Source organism: Heloderma suspectum, chromosome 2 (assembly GCF_057233095.1).
Source record: "Heloderma suspectum isolate Gila_16-S chromosome 2, 16-S_ref, whole genome shotgun sequence".
In the NCBI taxonomy this organism is placed as follows: Eukaryota; Metazoa; Chordata; class Lepidosauria; order Squamata; family Helodermatidae; genus Heloderma; species Heloderma suspectum.
Window position 1 is genome coordinate 200,034,923 of NC_139459.1, and position 22,887 is coordinate 200,057,809.

A 22,887-nucleotide genomic window follows, 5' to 3' on the forward strand; every position below is an offset into this window, starting at 1 on the left:
AACACTGAAGAAAAAGACTTTCAAGCCCAGGTCAATTCCATTCAGGAACTTTACAAATCTGAAAACTTTGGGGAGGAAAAAGTCTGAGTGGTTTCAGACTTTATGTCTCCATTCACCATAGCAAAGGCAGATTCTGTGTGAAATTCAGCCTTAAGGCTTTTTAATTTGGTTTAGAGTCTGACAGTATTGTTGTTCAATGGACAAATTGAAGTTGAATGTCTTTCTATTGCTTTAACAGGACTATTGTTAACAGGACAAATAAAGCAATTTGTTAGAAGTTAGTTCTGAAATGTATAATCCCATACAATACAGTAAATCACTAACAGGCACAGCCCACCGTTGTTTCTCGTTGCTTCTCTTCAGCACCATTAATGGTGCGTGGGGTTCAGTCATAGAAAGACTGCAAATACTCAAGTCAACAACCGGTATTTACAAATCTTGGGCCTTGCCTCTCCCCTCTACAATTATTTTTGCAGAAACCCATGGAAGGCCCTGTCTCTTGTACCCACTTGTCAAACATCAGACAGCATGGGGACACTGATTAGGACCTCAGGTGTTGATTTGAGTCTGCATGGAACATACACATTGACTGGGTCTGCACAACACACTAACCCAGACTCAGTCATTGAGTGTGGGTTGTTGTTGAACTGTGGACTGTTGAACTGTGGATTAGCATGTTGTCTGAACCCAGGACATTTTCCACAGGGTGGCTTGTTAACCATGCAGTGTGGCTTATTTTTTCTCGAACAAGCCACCTTGAGAATCCATGGCTTATTGTTGGGTTGTTCAGGATGGTTAACCAACCACACTGCATGGTTAACAAGCCACCCTGTAGAAAATGTCCTGGGTTCATACAACACATTAACCCACGTTTCAACAAACAGCCCACACTCAACCACTGAGTCTGGGTTAGCGTGTTGTGTGAACAGCCCCATTAAGTTGCTGAAATGAAGAAAGCTTTGGGGGGTAACTGGGAGTTGATCTTTGTGTGTGAAAAGACTGTGAGATCAGCTCTAATACTGAAAACAAATTCCCAGAGACAAAGCATGTACAATCCTAAGTGTGTTTACTCAGAAAAAAAATCCTAGTGTGTTCAGTGAGCCTTACTCAAGTAAATGTGCCTAAAGGTGCAGTTCTACACACACCTGGGAGTAAATCCTACTGAATACAAAATGACTTATGTCTGAGAAGACATATAGGACTACAGCCGAAGTATGTTCACTTCCCTGAGACATTATTTTGCACCTTGCTCTGGTTGGTGGACCCTGGGGTTCCCCCCCCCCAAATGAAGTACATCCCGAAAGCCTAAAGTCTGCCCCTGCCCCACATTTATTTATTTATTACATTTATATACGGTCTTTTTTCCTCCTAAAGGATCCCAAGGCAGCATACATAATCCTCCTCCTCTCCATTTTATCCTCACAACAACAACCCTGTGAGGTAGGTCAGGCTGAGAGTCTGTGACTGGCCCAAAGTCACCCAGTGACCTTCCATGGCTGAGCAGGGACTAGAACCTGGATCTCCCAAGTCCCAGTCCAACACTCTCACCACTACACCACTCTGTCTCTCACCCCATATATATATATATATAGAGAGAGCCAAATATAGCTCTAGCTATATTTCAGTAATCTCTTGTTAAGTGCTATCATAGTTACACATAACTTTAAGATCAGGGTGCCTGACTCTTTGGTGCACTTAGCACATTTTTAAACATTGTTTTAAAGCTTTAAGGATTCATATTTGGTTGGCCTCCTGAGCCATGGAAACTAGGAAGTGTATGAAAGCTGATATTTTTCACATGACTCAGTCAACTGAGTTTCAAGGGGAAATTATATGATGAGATTCATAATGGGCTTTGGCATTCTACTTATCTGCACAGCTCAGATTCACAGTAATAACATCTGGTGTAACAAAAAGATATTTTTTAAAAAGAAACATGCAAATGTCCCTTTAAGGGGAGCTGGGATGCTGCTACAGCATTTCTGGGAAATGGGAGCTATTATGTGAGCTGCTAATTTATTCCAGAGCTCCCGCTATACTCTGTATTCTTTAACAATATGGCTCAGCAGCATCCAGTTCAAGTTGTATTGCATAATAACGGCTTGCGGTCAACTCAGCATAACTCACTTTTACTGTGCCAGGTTGAATAAAATATAAAAAGCACGACATCTACAATGACACCATTTGAAGGCTTTTTACTTCCCTTCCCCAAGGCTGCATGATGACAGTGCAAGAATGCTGGGTCAATGGGATTTAGTCAGGAACGGGCACTCCATCAGAGTACTCTTGTCGACAGCAGTGTAGCTTGGCTGTTTCACTCTGTTCACGGGTGGGGGGGGGCGGGGAGACAGAATACCAGGGAAACTACTAAGTTATTGTGGCAATCAGTAAATTGCTGCTGATTTGAGGTCTTGGCCAATTTAATTTTTCAGTCAATTAACCAGGGTTTGATTTAACTCTTGCATTGATCCACTGGTTGACTAGCTACAGAATCTCAATATATTGTTACTCTCAGTGGTGAGAAGTTCCAGGAGAACAGCACTTACCCCGGTTTGGAAGTGGACACTAGAGTGCTGCCGGAGAGCACTATACTTCCGCCATTTTGTGTAGCGTCCTCATGAGCACCTTGGCTCAAAAGGCTACATTTTGTCTGGAAAGGAAATCGTTTTTTTTCCATTTTTGTTGTTGGTATTTTATGGTTTTAATTTGCTTATACACTGTCCAGAGAACTCAGGTTATTGAGCAGCCAATACATAACCTCTCAGCCCCATCATTCATGTCCTGGAAGGACTTATTCCCTGAAAATGGAGAAACAATCTACAAACATGTGTACTCAGATGCACGTGTCCTGAACAAATGAGGTAACAGGAGGCTCAGAGCATATTTGTAATCGGAGTTTATTTACAAATATATAGCTTGAGCATAGATGGAGGCACAAAACATTCCAACAGATGTCCAATCAAATCCACTGTCCTACTCAGATCTCCACACAGAGGCTCTTCTTTCAAGACCACACCTTCAGAGGTGTACTTGTTGGTGACACAAAGGAGGATTTTCCTGGTGGCTGCTCCCAGACTGTGAAACTATGTTCACTCCCGCTGTGCTGTCCTTCTGCCGGCGGGCAAATACCTTTTTATTCAAGCAGGCTTTTGGCATGTAAGCAGGTCTGGATGTTTTTATTCTGTGAGTGTAGTGTTTTTAATTGTGTTTTAATGCATTTGTTTTATTATTACTTTAATCAAGTTTTATTTGAAATTCTAAGCTGCCTTGAGTGCCGTTTTTCTTGGTAGAAATGTGGGGTACAAATCAAATGAATAAATAAAGTTAAGACATGATAGAGGTAAGGGGCTGATATATTTCCACCCTGACAATGCAGTTTGTAACAGCTCAGAGGAACCGTAGTTATATCTCCAAAATTATGGTTCTCTATGTATGTTGTGTAGTGAAGGGGTTGGGTGATGTGTCTGTTTATACGTATGACTGATCACGATTTTGAGTGTAAACTCAGTGCTGTTGCACTCATGTCCTAGTCGTGGGTTTCCCATGAGCAGCTGGTTGGCCATTGTGTGAACAGAATATTGGACTAGATGGGCCCTTGGTTTGACCCAGCATGGCTCTTCTTAGGTTGAACATTATTTTAAGTTTTTTCCCACCTTATTTTGTGTGCATGTGTGTATCTGCAGTACACATATATATGCACATCACATCTGTGATTTAAAATAAATAACAACCATACAACATGTGTGGCTAAATCTAAAATAAAACGTAATAGGCATGTTACGTTCAGAGATGTAATAGCAAAGGAACAGACGGCTCTGAAGGCCTGAAAAAAGCACAATTTCAAAAGGCTGAACTCCTTCCTAAGAGAAGGAAAATAAGGTTCACGCAACACCCCTGACCCATGCATTGAACAAATGCACGAGGTGCTTTGTGGGCTAGCTCCAGCCCCACTGCTGACACTTGCCACGGTCACACCACCACAAAGGAAATGCTTCCTCACCATCTGCACATGCAAATAGCATGGGAAAGAGCTTTCCATGTATACTGATGTACACTTGTGGAGCTCTTCTATGTAAGAGGGACCCTGTCCTTGTGTGGGGCTAGAGTTCCTCCTCACATGGAGAAACTCTATGTGAATTCCTCAACAACATTATTGGTATGAAACAAGCCAATGATCCATATGAATAAACCTTTAAGAGAGTGAGAACGTGTCAAACCATCTGCCTCCCTAAACAAAGAACCAGGAAGTGATGACAAAACACTGCAGCAACGCAAGGAGAGATAGGTCTTCACCCCATAGCAACAGCATGGTGAGTCACTAACTAAAGGTGGAGTTACAGCAGCCACAGAACACGACAAAGCCAGCCATGCATGCCTGTATTGCCACACTTTACCACACATTTAAGCAAAGGGCACAATTCCCCATATTAATCATGTGGAAAATTGGTCATCTGTATTCACCCCTTAGAGCCCAAAGGCATGTTATTTGTTGACCAGTTTTAATGGTGCACCAGTGTTCAATTTCTCTATTTTCTTTTTAAAAGAAAAACTGCATTTCTCCTCTCAAAATGGGTCCCAAGCCGCTTTTCTCTCAATGGGAATCAAAATGAACATCAACCTCACCAATGAGAAGCTACTGAGGGGTGTGGGGAGGCTGAGCTATTCAACTATTTTACAAGCCTCCCCCACCTGTAATATGGGAATAATAGTACAGTTTTTGTCATGCAGCTATTTTAAAGATGACTGAGATAATGCAGGTGAAGTTCTTCAAACACTTCAAATGTGTGCTGTGTCGAAAATTTCTTCCACATTTTTTTTCGACCATTTTCATTCAATTTGATAGAAATGAAACTGCTTTCAAAAAGAAATTAAAAGAAGAAAATTTCAGAGAAATTCTCACGGGTTGGGTTTGGGGTTCATGTGCTTACCTTACTCAGGAGATGGCCAAGGAGTTTGTGCAAGTGTCCTATCTTTCATTGAGCAATCATTTCTCCAACAGGTGTAACCTCCTTGGCTTCCTGCACTTCAGTTAAAGCCCAGGGGAAGACATCACGTTAACTCTTCCCATAGGGCTTTTTCAGGCCAGGAAATGCAAGGAGCCTCGGAGGATGCAGAGATGTGTAATAGAAAGCAAACCAATGATCTTCTTTCAGCAGTCCCATATAATATATTCACACATTCCTGTCAGCCATTGTTGTCTCCTGACTGCCACATTAGAAGCACTCAAATGGCCTATACATAGGAGTATAGGAAACTGCCTTATACTGTCAGACCCTTGATCCACCTAGCCCAGTCTTCTTGACCCTGATTGGCAGTGGCTCTCTAGCATTTCAGGCAGGAGTTTTTCCAGCCCTACCTGGAGAAGTCAAGGATTGAACCTGGGACCATCTGCATACAAAGCAGGTGCCCTACCACTGAGCTATGGCCCCTCCCTGTATAGGCCCCACCTATACATAGGTGACCAAGTTGTGGCTCATAAACTATGTGCAGTTTCCAAGCCAGGTCACATGCAGTAGCTGAGCAGATAGATAAAATATAAGAAGAGTGTGTGTGGGGGGGGTGTTGTTAGAATTTTTTTTAAAAAATCTCCTATGTCAAATACACTAACAAAATTCAGCTTTTCTGGTCACAGACATCCAGCCTCACAGGACTGAAGACTGCTAGAAGGAGGAGGTGGAGAAGAGACACACCCAAATGCTGCGATGTAATGTACAGTAAATCTTGTGACTCAAAAGGTGCAGAAGGTCAATTCATGCAAAAACAGATGGGATGGGAATATATGTGAAAGCTGAAGAGGAGTTGTGTTCTTTATTGCTGAATCATCAAGGACTAAAGCCAAAACGCAAACCAGATTGGTGGGGGTGCCCCACAGAAGCAGCACTACTATGGAATCTGTGCCAGAACTTGCTTATCTATACCAATTAAGAAAATGCAGAACACTTAGGAGTTTAATAGGGGCATCCCAACTATTCTCAACTCCCATTCTGACACTTTGGGTCCATTTCACGTTTGTGTGGAGTCAGCGAAAGGGCTACCAAAGTATTCTCCAGGCTGTGTGGGAGGTGTCTTTCACCTGGAGCGAAATAAAATGAACATCGTTAAGAAGTACTCATGTGAGCTATTTACTCACTAGGCCCTAGAGCATATCTACACCACAGCCATGAAAACTAGTTTACAGTCATGCCCTCTTCCTGGGGAACTCTAGGAATTGTAATTTGGTTGGGGAGGGGGAGGGATCAGAGGTTCTCCAAACGACTATTCATAGAATTCTTTTGAGGGAAGCAGTGGCAGTTAAAGTGACAAATACCTGATGTTTCCAGAGAGAGCTTCTCTTTCATGAATCCTTGTCAAATGTGTTTTCATCGTGTTTATCTAAAATTGTTTTTTGGTGTGATTGCTCTTCTACCTTTCCTCACGTCCCATATGAACTAATGGAATTTGTCCCACATGCATGCCCAATTCTGAAAAACAAACAAACAAACCTGACATCCACATACTCTTGTCTGGTGGGGGTTGCTGGATCAGCTTCCATCTCGCTTCCCTAGGGAATGCACCAGGGAGCCCAAAGTGAGTTTCGTGTTCTCTGTTGATTGGAATCGCAGCAGAGCAGGGCATAAATTATTCCCTCACACAGTAAACATTGCAGAAGGGGGATTGCAGACCAGCATCTACTGGTGTCAGCCCTGCCCCCACATTTTTATTTATTTTTTATTTATTGAATTTATATCCCGCCTTTTTTCCTCTTGCAAGGAACCCAAGGCAGCGTACATAATCCTCCTCCACTCCATTTTATCCTCACAACAGCCCTGTGAGGTAAGTTGGGCTGAGAGTCTGTGACTGGCCCAAAGTCAACCAGTGAGCTTCCATGGCCAAGCAGGGACTAGAATCCAGATCACCCAGCTCCCAGTCCAACACTCTCATCACTACACCACACTGGCTCACTACGCCACATCCCTGGAGGCCCCTCCCCTTCCATATCCAACAGGGAAGCCTGATGGGTGTGCAATGGCTCTGCCTGTGCTCTGGAACCCTGATCGTGCAGGGCTTCAGAACACAGGGAGAGCCTACACATGTTCAGCCAACTTCCCTGTTGCAGACCTTAACCCCCAATGTGTGAACTGTGAGGGGGTGGGGGTGCTGGGAATGTGACAGTGGTGGGAGACCACCCATGGCTAACATCACACATATAGATTGGCCCTTAGTTCAAGGAAATGAACTTTGGCAGCCTCTGTGGCCTGAGCATGTGAGCATCAGTACCATGGGAGGGTCATCCCATAAAGCTGATTGGTGGGAGGTTCAGGACAGATAAAAGGAAGGACGTCTTCACACAGCACATAGTCAGACTATGGAATTTGCTACCACAAGACGTAGTGATGGCCACCAGTTTGGATAGTTTTAAAAGGTGGTTAGACAAATTCCTGGAGGAGAAGGCTACCAATGGCTACTAGTCCTGATGGCTCTATACTACCTACAGTATCAGAGGCAGTATGCCTATGTACACCAGTTGCTGGGGAACATGGGCGGGAGGGTGCTGTTGCACTCCTGTCCTGCTGGCGAGTTTCCCGTCAACAGCTGGTCAGCCACTGTGTGAACAGAATGCTGGACTAGATGGACCCTTGGTCTCATCCAGCATGAGTCTTATGACTTATGACAGGAGAGTCAACTTTTCTAGATTCTAGCTCCCTTCCCTCTAGAATCCTCCTCTCTCTCACACACACACACACTGCCCAGCAGCTGCCTGCCCTTTTATCACCCAAGCTGTACAACCAGAGCTAGGAGGAAACACTGAGTCTCCTTTATCCCACACCATGCTCCACTCACTTGTAGAGTGGCATTCTGTGTGCCACAGCTGTAGCACACACCCCACCCACCACTCTCCACCCACTCGTGTGCCACTGCTCTGGAGCCATGCAAGCGATGTCATTCACAGTGGGCACTACAGGAGGGGGACTCACTTACTGGCCTTCCATTGGGAAGCCTGGCAGCAGCTTACAGCAGGTTCTGATCTCAGTGCCCATCACACTTTGCTTTGCAGATGAAGTTCCTGACCACCCTGTTGAAAACATGGGTTATAATGATCTCAACTCCTATCTTCTACTGCAATGTTTTTACATTATTTTTTTAAAAAAACAAATAGGGGAAAGGTTACAGCTAAAAAGAAAACATTCAATTAAGAACACACATCTAAATATAGGGAGTTATTGTATCCCATGCAGGCCACCCACCAGTGGAACAGAAACAGCTGGCAGAATGGGTTTCCCCTTTGCCCTGCAGCACCCAACCCCCAAATCTGCTCTGGAGGGTTGGGTGGATTCTCTGGAGCAAATTTAGGGGATGCAAGAAGCTGCAAGAGAGAGGGGAGGAACAGGAAGTCCCATTGCATGAATGGAAGTCCACTCATTTGACGTTGGATTTAATCCATAGAACACTAATAATTCCAAAAATAATGACCGTGTAACAAGAAAAAGTTCTTTTTCTTGTTTGCTTTGTTGTTGTTTGCAGTTACATGAGGTCTGTGAGGAACAAGGAAAATAGTAGGAGAATTGCATTAACTACAACAGATTTTAAAATACACATATTTGCATTTAGGAGGCACATGCTCACTTGGGAGAAGAGCTTCTATATAAGATACTGATGGAAACCAGGTTTCCATTGTATTGGTATTTGGACTTGAGTTCCTAGCCTGCCTAACATTGACTGAGCTTACACATAATTGTAAAGTCTCAAATATTCTCCCTCCATTGAACCTTGGTGGGTTTTTCCCACAGACTAACAATGCAAATGTTTGCAGCTGCATTGCATAGTGTTGCAGCCACAGCACACATTTTCTCCTTGTGTGGTCAGCTGCAAAACTGAGGCTGAAATCCTAAACACACTTACTCAGGAGTAAGCCCCATTGAACATAGTGGGATTTTCTGAGTAAACATATATGCAATCACTCAGTAATATTCATATATATGTATATGCATAGGATCTATAGCATCTAAATATGCAAATATGTAGCTTTCATTCAACATGGCAAAGGAATGCACATTCTGAAGTCAAAGCTTCCAAAATTAATTAGTGTGACATATCGGCCATCAGAGCCCCATGGAATGAGCTTGTTTTTCTGCTTGTTCTCTAACATAGCATGAAAAATGACACTTCCAAATAGCACTGGAAAGGTACACTTGATTTCATAGGGCAAATGGTACAGGATACTCTGATATTCCTACTGTTCTCCAACTGCAAACACAGATCCAACCACTGACAACTATTTTCCAGCAGTGAATCAACAGAAATAGAATACCTGAGGTAAGCTCTTAGTAAAAAAAAATGTGGCTTAGCAATTTCTAGAAGATAAGTCAGGGCCTGAGCAGAGCTGCACTATTGTTCTCCATTGACCACAATCACGTGCTTCTGCAGCTGCTGGTTTTGAGCTTCTTTTTCCCTGCCATACTTTCATGCATCTGTACTTACAATCTCTGTGTCCTCCTGCGAGACGTGCTATGCTCCAGCATAATAGATGTATTTTTTTAGCGGTGTCTAGACAGTTGTCTGCACATGAGCAGACAATGTGACCGTATAGAGATGTCAGTGGGAAAAAGGCTGTGAACAACTGCAAACTGCAAAAACAAAGCCATCCAGTATGGTGTTGGTGAGTCCGTGCACTGAGTGGGTGAACTTACAAGTTCTGACAAACCATCATCTCCCCACACACAAAGAATGAAGTCTGAACAGGAGGGGAGACTTAGGATGTTCCCCCAAAATCAGCTGTCATGGAATCTGTTCTGTTCTGTAGTGTCTCAGTTGCTACGAGAGTGTCATGTCCACACAGCAGCCATGCCCATGCACATCCCAAAGTGTGCATGAACCTGCAGCTTCATCCCATGCCACTAGGGATGGGAGAAGCAGCAATTTTCAAGCTCATCTAAATTCTCCGAAAATAACTTCAAAGCTCATTTTGACTCCCTCCCATTTTTGTTTTTGCTCTGTTTTTCAGATCGTTAGAATGGGGAAAGGGCACATTTCAGACAGGAAAAGTTAAATGTGTGTGTGTGTTTTTCAAAACTGTGCTTTTTTCTCCCAATGACTAAAGTGTGAAAATGCTGTTGTTGTTGTTGTTGTTGTTTTAAAAAAGAACACACATATTTTAAAAATGCAATCACAAAATTGGGAATTTCCAAACATTTCTTGGAAAAAAACACGCCTGCTTGCGTTCACGCTTGGGATTTTGAATGGAACATGTTTGCGTGAATTGTGAATGGAAGCTACATTCTTATAAATCCCAAAATGCCCCCCTGTGCGTCTTGCTATTCAGGCAGTAATTATGGGACCAGCACATGATTTGCTGGATGCACTATTGTTGATGCCCTTCACCTGCCAATACATGGTACTTACTTTTTCAAGATGTCTGCCTTTCTCCATTTTTCACATTGCCAATTTAAAGCCCAGTGAATACAGAAAACTACTGTCTGAGCCTATTCTGGAGGTAAATGAGATATTGGTACTTATGTATACCCCATTTTCATGAGTATCTCCTTGCCAACGCCCTTTGTCCCATTTTGTTTCATTCGGCCCTCCTTTGTGTGGCTAGCAAATTGCATATGGGGCTGATGTCACAGAAAAACTGTAGCAGGAAAGTAAAGAGAAGGGCAGAAAATGGGTAGTGAGCTCTAGTATCATCAGTTACAGACATGAAGGGAAATGGAGGGAGAGATGTGGTTTAGTTCAGTGGTAGGGCACATGCTTTGCATACAAAAAGTCCCAGGTTCAATCCCAGGCATTTCCAAGAAGGGTGGGGGAAGACTCCTGCCTGAAACTACAGGGTGAGGAACCTCAGGCCTGGGGTCCCAATCTGACCCTCCAGGATTCCCCAAATACCCACACCCCCATCCCCAGGCCCCACCTGCTTTTTCCCAGCCACCAATGGTTTGGTGGCTTGCCAGCTTTTGCACAGTTTGTCCTCATTTTAAAAGATTGAAATGCTTCTCCTAAAACCTCATTACTGACAGTAAGAGCTTTAAGCTAAAAAGTCCTGGCATTATTTGTATTTTTGGCCCTGCACCGTTTTCTTTCAACCATGCCCATCACTGGCTTCTCTGGACCTCAGGCTGAAAGAGGTTCCCGCCGTTGTTCTAGAGAGCTGTTCGCAGCCAGATTGGAGTGACAATACTTAACTCTATGGGCCAATATTTTATATTTTTCCTTTTACTTTAAATACTTTTACTTTAAAAGTATACACCCCTGATTTAAAGTATAAGGTGGCTTCCTATGCTCCAACAAGGAAGTAAGGATGGAGGAAGAATGAGGGTGAGAAAGATTGGTGCAGGGGAGTGGTGAGGGAAAGAAAACCAATCCTCAGTCCAACAGAACTCCAATTGTAACACCGGGTGGGGGATTATCTCACAAGATAAGTCATGGAAGACCAAACTTAAACAGGAACAGTAATTGGGGGGGGCTGCTGGGGGAATGGAAGAAGGGGTGAAAGTGGACAGTAAACAAGATGAGGTGTGATCTACATGTGCTAATGTAGCATTTCATATCAAAGAAGAATGTTGCATACAGGCACTAAAAGCCAGGCAACACAACAAGAGACAAGTGGTGGGCTGAGAGACCTACTTGGAAGTTGATTTACTCACAGGTAGATGTTGCAGCTTGCCACTTCAAGCAGCAAATTCTAATCGAATGATGTTCCTTGCTGTGTGTGTCATGGTAGTAGAAGGAACATTGCCAGAAAATTGGTACCTCTATAATGAGAGACTACTGGTTTTCCTGCTCTGGAATCTGGAAGTGGAGCCCTAATCAGGGAGACCACCGCAGTCCGCAGATGAGCTAATGACTGCACCAGCTGTTCTGATATGTGAAGGGAAATCTCCCCAGAAAAACAGCTGGTACAGACATACCTTTAAGGTCTGAGTACACATTAGAGAATTGCTGCTAATAATTATTCAGATATTCTCTGGAATCCTGTGAAATAGTTGCTCTGCATTCTCACAGAATATATAGGAATTTGCTGCTTTCTTTGCCTCTGCCTCATACATTTTAGAAGCCCAAATGACAGCTCTCAGATGCATGCTGTCTTTTATTCATCTATTTCCCATCCACCCCTCACCACCTTCCAGTGAATTGGCTGCTAACTTCCTATTCGGATTAAGAAGGAGAAATCTCAACGGAGCAAACGCCATGCCTGATCAGGGAATAATTTCTTCTAGCCAGGATTAGTGAGATCAGCAAAGTCTGTAACTTAAACTTCCCACCAGAGTCTGATGTCATCATGCTAAGATGCGGTATTGCTTCCCAAAGTTGGGCTGGCCTAAAGACTCTTCCAAAGTTCAACAAAGACTCCTGTGGCACCTTAAAGGCTAACACATTTATTATGGCATAAGCATTCATGGACTGCATTCCAACAGACTAACACAGCTACTCCCTGGAAGTTCTAAAATTCAGTTCATCCTACAGGGTCCAGACCAACATAGTAATGCAAGTCATTACTATAAACTTTGAGGGAGATAAATGATTGCGGGGCTCATCTTTTTCACTCCAAACTGTTATTAACCTCTGTGTAGGAAGTTTGCAAGCATTCAGGGAGAGTATGCTCCATATGGAAATGCAAGTTCAAGTTTTGGAGCGGGGGAAATCCCATAACCACAATAGACTCACGGGCAGCACCAGAAAAAAATGTGGGGTGCACTGGTGGGAAAAGGTGTATTTGGGGTCGTGGAAACTTCATCCCATGTATTATATTTCTGAAAAGAAAATGAGGGTGACCCACTTCTTGGGTGCTTGCACTCCCTCTGGTGCCACCTATGAAGACAGCAGTTCTTAAGAAACTGAGTGCTGGTCTCACTTTGGATGTAACCACACTACAGATATAAACTGCTTCAACAGTCTTTCCCTCACACCAGGGAAGCCTGGGGAATGTAGTCTGGGGATGGATTTCTCTGCACTACTGTCACCGAACTACAATTCCCAGGATTCTTTGGGAGAAACCATGAGAATTAACCTTGCTTAAAACATGATGTAGGTTTGTAGTGTCATAGATAGGCCCTTTGTCTCACCTCAATCCATTAATGAAAGTTTACTTTAAAAAAAAATACTACACAATGTTAATGAGGAAAGAGTAGTCTTCTAATAAAGACTAGAAAGCTATAAAACTCATACACGCCTATATTGAATCAAGAGTCCTTTGCAAAGTTGGGATGCTCCTGTTGCAAGCGTATAGCAGCCAAGGTGCTGAGCAAGGACCAGAGAGACTTAGGTTCAAATCCCAATGCAGCTGTGAAGATCCAAGGTGGTCATATCTTATGACAAACCCACACAGGATTGTGAGGACAAAATGAGATAAACACAATAAATTCCTTGAAGGATACAAATGTGTTAATGAATAAAATAAATACTTGCTTCCTACATTCAAAATGCACAATTGACAAATTCTTCTCCAAATATTCTAAAAATTAAATCTAGAGTCCACCATGGTTTTGACTGATCTGCCATGTCATGCTTACACAAAGTAATATTACATATTCTTGAAGTACCTGCATGCTCCCGCTATAATGTTTTTTGTAGAGCAGAACAAAAATTGTCTTCCAAACTTCTCACTCTATTTGTGGGCAATGAAATTTCACTGAAAATTCCTGGAGTGGGTGGCAGAGTGAGAATTCTCCAACAGTTTATTGGGGCCCCAAAAAAGAAAATTCTCAGAGAATTAACTTCTGAGAAGTTTTGGCTCGGTTAATACTTTAATAACCTCTATTATTAATTCATACTGGTGGATAGAGGAAGTAATAGGCTAAGAGAGGAGAAATGCAAGGAGTAAGGGCAAAGCCCATTACACCCTTCAACATTATTAAAATACTATTAAACAATATTAAAACTGGGGCTGTTGTGTATATGCTACTATCTGGTTTTATCAGTTAATTTTGATCTTATCCTTGTTCTTTATTTTATTATGTTTTCTGGTTTTAAGTTTTGTTGAGTGCCACCTTACGAAGGTTTACCCTAAAAAGCAGTGTAAATTTCTTAAAAGTAATATATAAATAAATGAATATTAAAATCATTTGTATATTGCCCAATATATGGGGCTGCCATTGAAAACAGTCCAGAAACTTCAGCTGGCCCAAAATAGGGCAGTGAGATTGTCTCTCAGGCACGCACTGTCTCAGAGAGAGAAGAGAGAAAAAAACAAGAGATGAAAACAGATAGACAATCGCAAGGGAAATGAGCAAACATATCTTCATCCAATCATTCTCAGAATACTAGCCCCCGTGGTGACATGGGATTTACATGAATCATGGCCAGGCTGTCTGTGATAACCCTTCCTTTCTGCCTTCTTTTTTCTTATTTTTTCTAGAAAAAGATAGGAGAATATACTTCTAAAAAGATAAATGAAACCTCCCAGTTCATCGTGGTGTAAGTAAAATATTTACGGCCCTAATGGGTGGCAAATTGGTACTAATAGTACTTATTTATTTAGGTACTTAGTCACAAATGTAAGGGGGGAATTAGATTGTTTCATTCCATTATACTTTTGGCTAAATAACTGTGCCACAATGATTTCCTAATTAAGTCATTTTTCATTAAGCGTATTTGAGACCTAGCATAATTTTTAGCCAGTGCTTTGTAATGAAATAATTTCTGATTAAGAACACATGGAGATGGCTTCTGGGATCCAGAAAATTAAGTTCTATTTTAGCTTTTCCTGCAAGTTCATTATGAATCAGTTGAGAAAATTCTTCTTGAAAGTGATTCCTGCACCCATAGAAATGCAGTACATGTGTTATTCAGATCGCTGATGACATACGTACTGTAGCTGTAAAACAAAATACTGTCATGCTCCTAGCTGACCATTCCCTTCTTAAGCAGAGGGGAAAAGAAACTACACATTCTCAGAAGCGCTCTAACAAAAGCTGGCATGCAAACCTAATCGATTCTACTGCAGGGGAGGGCAACCTGCAGCCCATGGAGGTTGCCCATGCAGCCCTCTGCCTTGCACAATCCTCCTGGTACAGTTCTAAGGGCGGGAGGTGTTTGTCTCTGCGTGTGCATGCGCACACATAGCAAGGCATGTAGGGCAGAAACCTTGGGATGCTTTGTGAAGAAAGGTTATGATGGTAACCTCACAGCCTGGATTTTGAGAACCAGCCCTCAAAAGCTGATTGCTAGGTCTCCGTTCCGGTTTTCAACCCTCTCCAGTCACCCACTTGCCTTACCGCCGCTACGCAAAGCCCAGTTTGATAAATATGAGGTCTAAGGCCTCTATTTCAGCACTACACAGACCTCTCTCTTAACTCGCTTTTGGATTGGATGCCTGGATGTCAGAGCCCGTTTCCCTCTCTCTTGAGCGTACATCTGTGTTTGTTATTTTTTGGCGTGCAAAGCTGACAACGTGCAACCCTGTTCGTCTCTTCTCTAAAAGAGCACAGTTTGTTTATCTGTCAGCTATAGGTGCCAGCATTTCATGTGTACAGGGTGAAAGGAAAATAAATGGAGCTATTGTGCCACATTTAGCCTTCCCATCCCATGACTTTGTACTTGTCTTTATTGCTGTCCTAAAAGTGGAGCTGCAGAACATACGTTGTTCACCTCTTCAGTGAATGCTATTTTTCAACATGTTGGATGTGACTTCACTGGGGCCTAATCCTGCTCTGGCTCCTTCCATGGCAGCAACCCCATTATTATTTCTCAAAACAATAGAAATAAAACTACATAGAAAACACACAGACATTCAAATGGACAAACCATTTGAATATATTGCTTCAATTACTGTTTTTAAATCTCAGTTTAAAACTTTTCTCTTTTCCAAATCTTTTGGAACTTTCATTTAGATTTTATTCACTGTTTGGTAATGTTGATTATTTATTTTTGTAGTGTTTCCCGTGCCCGTTTGGTGTATTCCCTCCCCTTCCTTTTGGTTTTATTTTGTGATTTTATTGAATGTAAGTCTTTGGGTCAGGGATTTGTTGTTTTATTGTTTTATTCTGTACGGTGCCATGTGCTTTAACGGCAATCAATCAATCAATGTCATTTCCCCACTGTGTTCAGGAAATACTTCATGGACTGAGATCCTAAGCATTTTTACTCAGAAGTAAATCCCACTATGTTCAATAGTACTTACTCCCTAATAAGCTAGGATTGCAGGCTTGTTCCCTAGTAGGTGCATGGTTAGAATTGCAGCCTTGAGTTACCAGGGAAGGATACCAGAAGGGTTGGGGTCAGTGTAGAACTGGGGTGATGAATCTCTTTTAGCCTGAGGGCCAAATTCCATTTCAGTGAAGCTCTTGGGGGTCACATTCCAGTGGTGGGTGGGGCTGAAAACAAAAGGGGTGGGGCCATGGGACCAAAAATGCCAGTAGATTTTAGCTTAAAGCTCTTTCCGCCAGTAATTAAGCCTTTACAAGAGGGTTTTTGCCCTTTCAAAATGTGGGAAAACTGCACAGACACCAGGAAATCACCAAGCAATAGTTGGTCAGGGGAAAGAGGGTGTGACCATTTGGGGAACCCTGGAAAGCCAGATTGGGACCCCAGGAGGGCTGGATTGGGACCTCAGGCCTCAGGTTCTGCACCCCTGCTGTAGAGCAAGGGTGCGCCAACTTCAGGCTTGCAAGATCCACTTGTTTTCTTTTTACTAGAACCCCCAGATCCAGCAACCACAGCCTGGTGCAAAAACCTAGAACTGTGAGCCCAGGAATTTGTTTTGAGTACTAGAACTGAATGGAGCTCACACTCCTTCCACACAAAAATCCACTCCTGGTTACCCCAAGTTTTCTTCATTTCAGGAATATGGGGGGGGGGGGGCAGTCGTTTTGCTGCTGCAATTTATTGTCAAAATATTGGGAGTCAGAAATCCTTGCTGACCTACCACAAGTCACTCAGAAATGCCAGTAGATCTAGGTCTACCTTCTGCCCACCCCTGGTGTAGAGAATAGCACAGAACATTAGCAGTGGAGAAGTGGTGTACAGAATGAGGTATGGGAAGGGCCACAGTTCAGTGGCAGAGCACCTGTATTGCATGCAAAAGGTCCCAGGTACAATCATTGGCAGATCCAGGTAAGGCTGGGAAAGAAACCCTGGGGAGCTGCTGCCCATCTGAGGAGACAATACTGAGCCAGATAGACCAATGAGCTGACTTAGTGTAAGCTGCCTGTGTTATTTGCTACTTAACCCTTTCCTGCTCCCTGCTCTCCTCCGTCTGACAACCACTGAACCTTTTCCACAGAGCCTTCAAGTTGGGAAGGAAAGGAATCCTATCTGCGGGGCATGCATATGAAATCCGGATGGGATAGGAAGGGCTTGACTCAAAGGAAATCATTACAGAGTCCACATCAGTAACACACAGCATAGTTTGGGTTTGCTGAACCACACAGAATGTATCATTACAAATAACTGCTGCCAGTGGGTGGGTCTAGATATGATGAATTCGCTCAAAGGCAGATTAAGCTTTGAGAAGATCTATTCATTTGTTGTTGTTGTTGACTAATAATAGGGAGGCTGTTTAGGGAGGCTGGCAATGAAAGAAAGGCAATTGGCACATGCTCATCATTCTCCCATGACTGAGCCATGGCATTTTAAAGCAGGTTCTGGTGCTAAGCTGACTCAAAAACTTATCTTGGCTGAACTAGACGCACACATTCTTTGGGGGGCAAGGAACAGCTTGTTTGGGTTAATATATTACAGAAATGAATACAATTTAAATCAATCAAATTTGATTCAGTTTACAAAATAAAGAGTTGGCGAGATTATTAACAATATTTATATATTATGTATTAGCAATATTTATATACTGCTTCTCATTTGAAACAAATCCCAAAGCAGATATTAGGTTGCTGGTACATGTAAAAGGGTTTAGAGCTAGGGTTTCTGGAGGGCAGGGGAGTGTGGCACTCTGCACATGCTTTATGAGTGTTGAACAAAGGCATTTGCGCTTGAAAGTGACTGCAGTCATTCTCATATCCTCTAAAGAAGGTCAGTATTTTTATTCCCATGTTACAGATGGGGGTAGGGGGAGATGTGGCTGAGAGACACTGGCCAAGTTCAGACATAATGCTATGTGTGTTTTAATTTACTACAGCACTGCATAATGCATTTTGTAGTCTTAAAGCAGCATAAATACTGTCTTCTAATAGTAAAATCCTTTTTCCCCATGGAATCCTGGGAATTATAGTTCTGTGAAGGAGATTAGGATCTCTCCTCAAACTGTAGTAAGCATCTTCACCAAACTACAACTCCCAGAATTCTTTGGGGGAAGCTGTGACAGCTAAACTGGTGTAAAACCTATAAAGCTTTGTACTGCAGTTATACCCTTAATTGAGCTGATGGGAACAGCAGCCAATGCCAGCAGTACCTGGATAAGATTGCTTTGCACTGCTTTTTTGCTGACTTCTTGGACTAGCAGCTCATAAAATAGAATAAAAGATGAGACCTAATCCTTTGCCCTGACCCCTGATTAACAAAAAACAATAAAAGCCTAGTAGGCTTCAAAGCATCACACTGATTGCTGAGCCTGTGTTTTGCTTTTTCCCTCTGCTAGTTGAACTTTTCTTCCAGACGTGAGTTTGCAGTGAGGTCAAATCCCCACGAACCCCACATGCAATAAAACACGAGGATGGTAACATTTAAAAGGGCTGCATTGCAGCTCAGCCATTTTGATAAACATTTGAATGGTTCTTTCCCCTCCCCCCCCACCAAAATCTGGAAGTAGGAAAGCCACATGGGGAAAAAAGGTAATGGCTTTTAGACTGATCACTCAGCAGATGACCCAAGTGGCTGTGGGGTGGGAGCAGAATAAAGAATGTGTTGGCGGTCCTTAGTCAGCAGCAAATGTTACAACAACAACAAAACTGATATCATGACTAGAGGAAAAGTCTCCTGTGAAATGTCCACACTGATTGGTCGAATCCAGGCTTCATGCGTGCTGCCGTCGAAAGGCCTTTGCATGGGCAAAGATGGGCTGAGACTTATGGGCGGAAGCTCTGCCCCTTGCCGGCATTTTGGCATCATCATTAAAGGTGGGGAGGGAGAGGGGGAGAGAGAGAACTAAAGAACAAATCGCAGCAGGCATACTGGATGGCCCTCTGGCGGGAGAGAGGAGAAAAAGAAGCAGCCCTGTCAACAGAGGAAGTAGTCCACATCTGTTCTGGGGATGCTCACAGGACTGAGCTAGGAAACCACCATGGAACCAGCTGGCAGTTCCAGAGCCCAGCACTGGAACAGATGTAATAATGGGAACTCGGCACCAAGAAATTAGCCACCAGTAGCCACACATCTGGGAGTAGGAATAAGAGCGTCCAGAACAAGAATGTAATATTCTGGCAGGCTTGAGCCTTGCCACTTCTCATTTCAAAAATGGAGCACTGAGGTTCACTTGTAAAGTGTTTCACTTAGGGTTGGGTTTAAATTTGTTGCTAACCCGCATTTTGCATTTTTGAACCAATATGTGAACTAAAACTCAATTATCCTTTGAAATTCACACTTCTCCAAATTTTGCAGTGGAGTTCTCCAATGAAAGACTGGTACAACAATTCCTATATTAGGGATGCTTGGGACAAAAATGTGCATGTTGCTGAAAATAACATTACACATGCATTATATCAGGAAAACTGCTTTCAACGATGTATATAGTAGGCAAAAATCTATACAATGATGCACATACTAGGAGAAATGCACACAAAAATGCACATGAATTTCCAAGCAATTTTTTTTTTTAAATTCTCAAAGGTCAGGACAAACCAAATTTAAGATGAGAAAAATTATTAAAAACAGAAATTCACAGATTCATCCATTCCTAGCTCCATTCTACTTGGTTGGTTGATTGGTTGGTTGGTTGGTTGGCTGGCTGAAGATCTTTCTTGTCCGCCTTTCAGGGCAGGAGCCCTCCTAAGGCGGTATACAACAACAAAACACATAAGAAAAACCAATGCAGTATTAAAAACAGTAAAAACAACAACAAACAATAAAAAGAGCAACAGCAGCAAACATTCTAAAAAAATGACAGCTTTGACTGGTGTTCAAAGCATGTTTATTACTCCTGTTTAAGGCTGCCAACCACCTGGTATTTTCGTAGCTTGTCCAAGTAACCTGTGCGTGTGAAATGACAGTAAAGTAGATACCAGGAGTGAACAACAGGGCATGGTTGCCTCTACATCATGCCCTGCATCTGTCCACTATTGGTGACAGAATACTGGGCGAGATGGACTTTTGGTCTGGTCCAATTTCATATGTTCTTAGAAGTGACAACTTCTCTGTGGACAACAGTCTTAAGATCCTCACTTTTAAAGAAGGCAGAATCCACTCGCTTTTTGTGGGCCAAGTCACACACTGTATTATCGAAGAACAAGCAAACAGAATTGAATAGGAAAATGAAAGAAAACACACACACAAAAACCGTCTGACCTTTTGGAGTCTTTAGCTCCAACCCAATATAGGGAAGACTTACCATTTAACCCTTTCCCATTGGTACAAAAAAGAACAAGTTACAACTTGCTGAGTAAGAAAGTAGAGACTATTTAGGAAGAAACCAAATGCTCAACAGCAGGGGCAGGGGGCGAAACCAGACACCATGAACCTAAAGACAAAACTCATTACAACATATCCTGAGGGCTCTTCACTAATACGCTGTAACCCACTCAATAATTATCTGCAGCTCCAAAAAGAGAGAGAGAGCGCGATTGCACGTATGCATCAAACTCTTTAGATTTGTTTTTAAGACATTCATAAGTATAATGCAACTTTTTTATGGACTGGATAACTGGCAGATGAAACAGTTCACACAGGCTTAGAGTAGTCAGATTCTAATCTGCACATTTATTCTGAATATCAGTTTGTGTTGTGTGCATGCAACTTGGCTACCTCAGATCTTAGTTTTAATTTTGAAAAAGGTCTCTAAAATTGAGGCATGTTGGTGTCTGAGAAACCATCGGGGCTTTCAGTTGTTAAGGGGGGAGTGGAGATGATGTGCTCTGTGTAGAGATCGGTCTTTACTGGTGTAGAGTTGAGAGAACATTTTAGCACTGAGCACTCCTGAAGCTGCTCACCCACTCCTAAGGACTTAAAATTCATTCATGCTCTAGCCTTTGAAGGCATGAAACTGATCCAGTAACCAGAGATGCCTCTGGACTAGGGATGTAGGAGAGGTTCATTTCAGCTCAGTTTTGATCGCGATTTACCCAGTTCACGTCTCAGACTGCACAGATTTGGATGCAATCTGCAGTCGAAGTCCATAGCTTGCAATGTGATTCACAGACCCAAAAAATGTGTTCGACAGCACATGTACATTTGGAAAATGCGCACACAAATGTGTAAATTTGAAAAATACATGCAAATATGCTTTAATCAATGGAATAATAATGCATATACTTCAAAGAAGTGCATAATTGATGCGTACATTTTGAAAAATGCACATGAAAATATGCACAGATTTTCACAAGAAAAGAAAAAAACAAAGCTCGCAATCTGACACAGCTCGAGTTGGAATGAGCTTTCAGGTGGAATTCGGAGAACTTTGACGAGCTTGGGTTTTGCTGATCCACACATCTGTACTCTGAACATGTAGGCTCCATTCTCAACTATTACAGCTAATAGACTGATCCTCCACTCTTTAGGAGTCACATCTTCAAAATGTGACCTGCCGTGTCTCTGGAATGCTCCACTGGACTCCCTGCCACACAAAGGTTTAACTCCAACTTGCCAGGAACACATCTGATTGCTGCAATCCATACATGCTAAGCGTCTCTCAATCGACATAGATTGGGAGTGAGCAACTTGTGCCCCCCCTGGTGTTGTTAGGCTACAACTCCCATCAAACTTAGCCAGCAAGGCCAATGGTGAGGGATGATAGGAGCTGGAGTCTGTCAGCATCTGGAGGACCACAAGAAGCCCACCCCTGGCATATGTTCTTCACCCATTTATTTGGCTGAGGAGGTGTTATGGGACCAGCAGAGAACATATGTTAGCAGCATGAAGGTTCCTTGAATGAAAGAGCTTTTTCCAGAGGGGCTAGAGCAGACTCCCTCAGCCCTGACCATTGGCCATGCTACATGTCCCATCAGCACTGACCACTGATCATGCTGACTGGGGCTGATGGGAGTTGAAGTCCAAAACATCTGGAGGGCACCAGGTTTGGGATGGCTGGACTAGAGCTACAGGTGACAACTCAGAGGGCTCTTGTTTCCCTTTAACAGCAAAGTAACTCCAAAGGAAGATGCCACTGCAGCTTCTTCCAGCCTGTTCTTCCCATAATCCCTTTGCCCACCTTCGTCTCCTGCCTTCTGAAACAATCAAGGCTCTTGTGGCCCCAAAGCAATGGGGAGAAGCAATGGGGCTGAGGAATGGACAGGGTAGGAAAAGCCACTGCACCTTATTCTTTCACTTCCCCAGTTTGTTTTAAAAACAGAGAGAGAGAGGGAGAGCATTCTCCATGTTGCAACCTGACAACCCTACCAGAGGTTCTTCCCATGCCTTTACTACTATGCACACATGTGCTTGCACATAAACATTTGGCAATCCTGTCCATTCCCTGGGGGTAAAGTTGTCAGAGGTCCACATTTCCAGAACTTGGATATGAAGAAGGGAGTGGGGAGAGATCGACAGGACAGCAGCAGGCAAGGATGGGCTTCCCCTTTCCCCTGCAGATTCTATTATTTGCCAAGGGAACTGGCATCTCCTCACTGCCCAAGGCTCCTTTTAAATCTGACAGTGCATCACTGAACAATAGATGCCTTCAAGGCTGCCACCTCTGCCACAGTAGAATTGTCAAGATGCTCAATGCTTCAGCTGTTGCCTGTGCTTAGAGAGATCATCACAATGACAGATTTAACAGCCACAACTTGAGGATGACCCTGATCTTTACTGAGGCCACACAGATCATTACAGTTCACTTGTGGGCAGAACTAGAGACCTGTTTATCCTTCT

General features: G+C 43.0%; 1 protein-coding gene across 8 annotated transcripts in view; it reads right to left on the reverse strand.

The window, feature by feature from the left end:
• LOC146353773 (uncharacterized) overlaps window positions 1–22,887 on the reverse strand; it is a 197,853-nt gene that overhangs the window by 102,574 nt on the left and 72,392 nt on the right. The window contains exons 2-4 of one of the 8 annotated variants that reach the window (XR_014788164.1): window positions 7,960–8,053; window positions 6,483–6,583; window positions 720–6,073 (exon numbers count right to left, since the gene is read on the reverse strand). The exons of 1 other annotated variant lie outside the window; for it this stretch is intronic. The gene's annotated coding sequence lies outside the window, so the exon portion shown is untranslated. Of the gene's footprint in view, window positions 1–719; window positions 17,599–22,887 lie in introns of those variants that run through there. 6 more of the 8 variants (XR_014788165.1, XR_014788163.1, XR_014788161.1 and 3 more) reach the window with 6 other exon arrangements.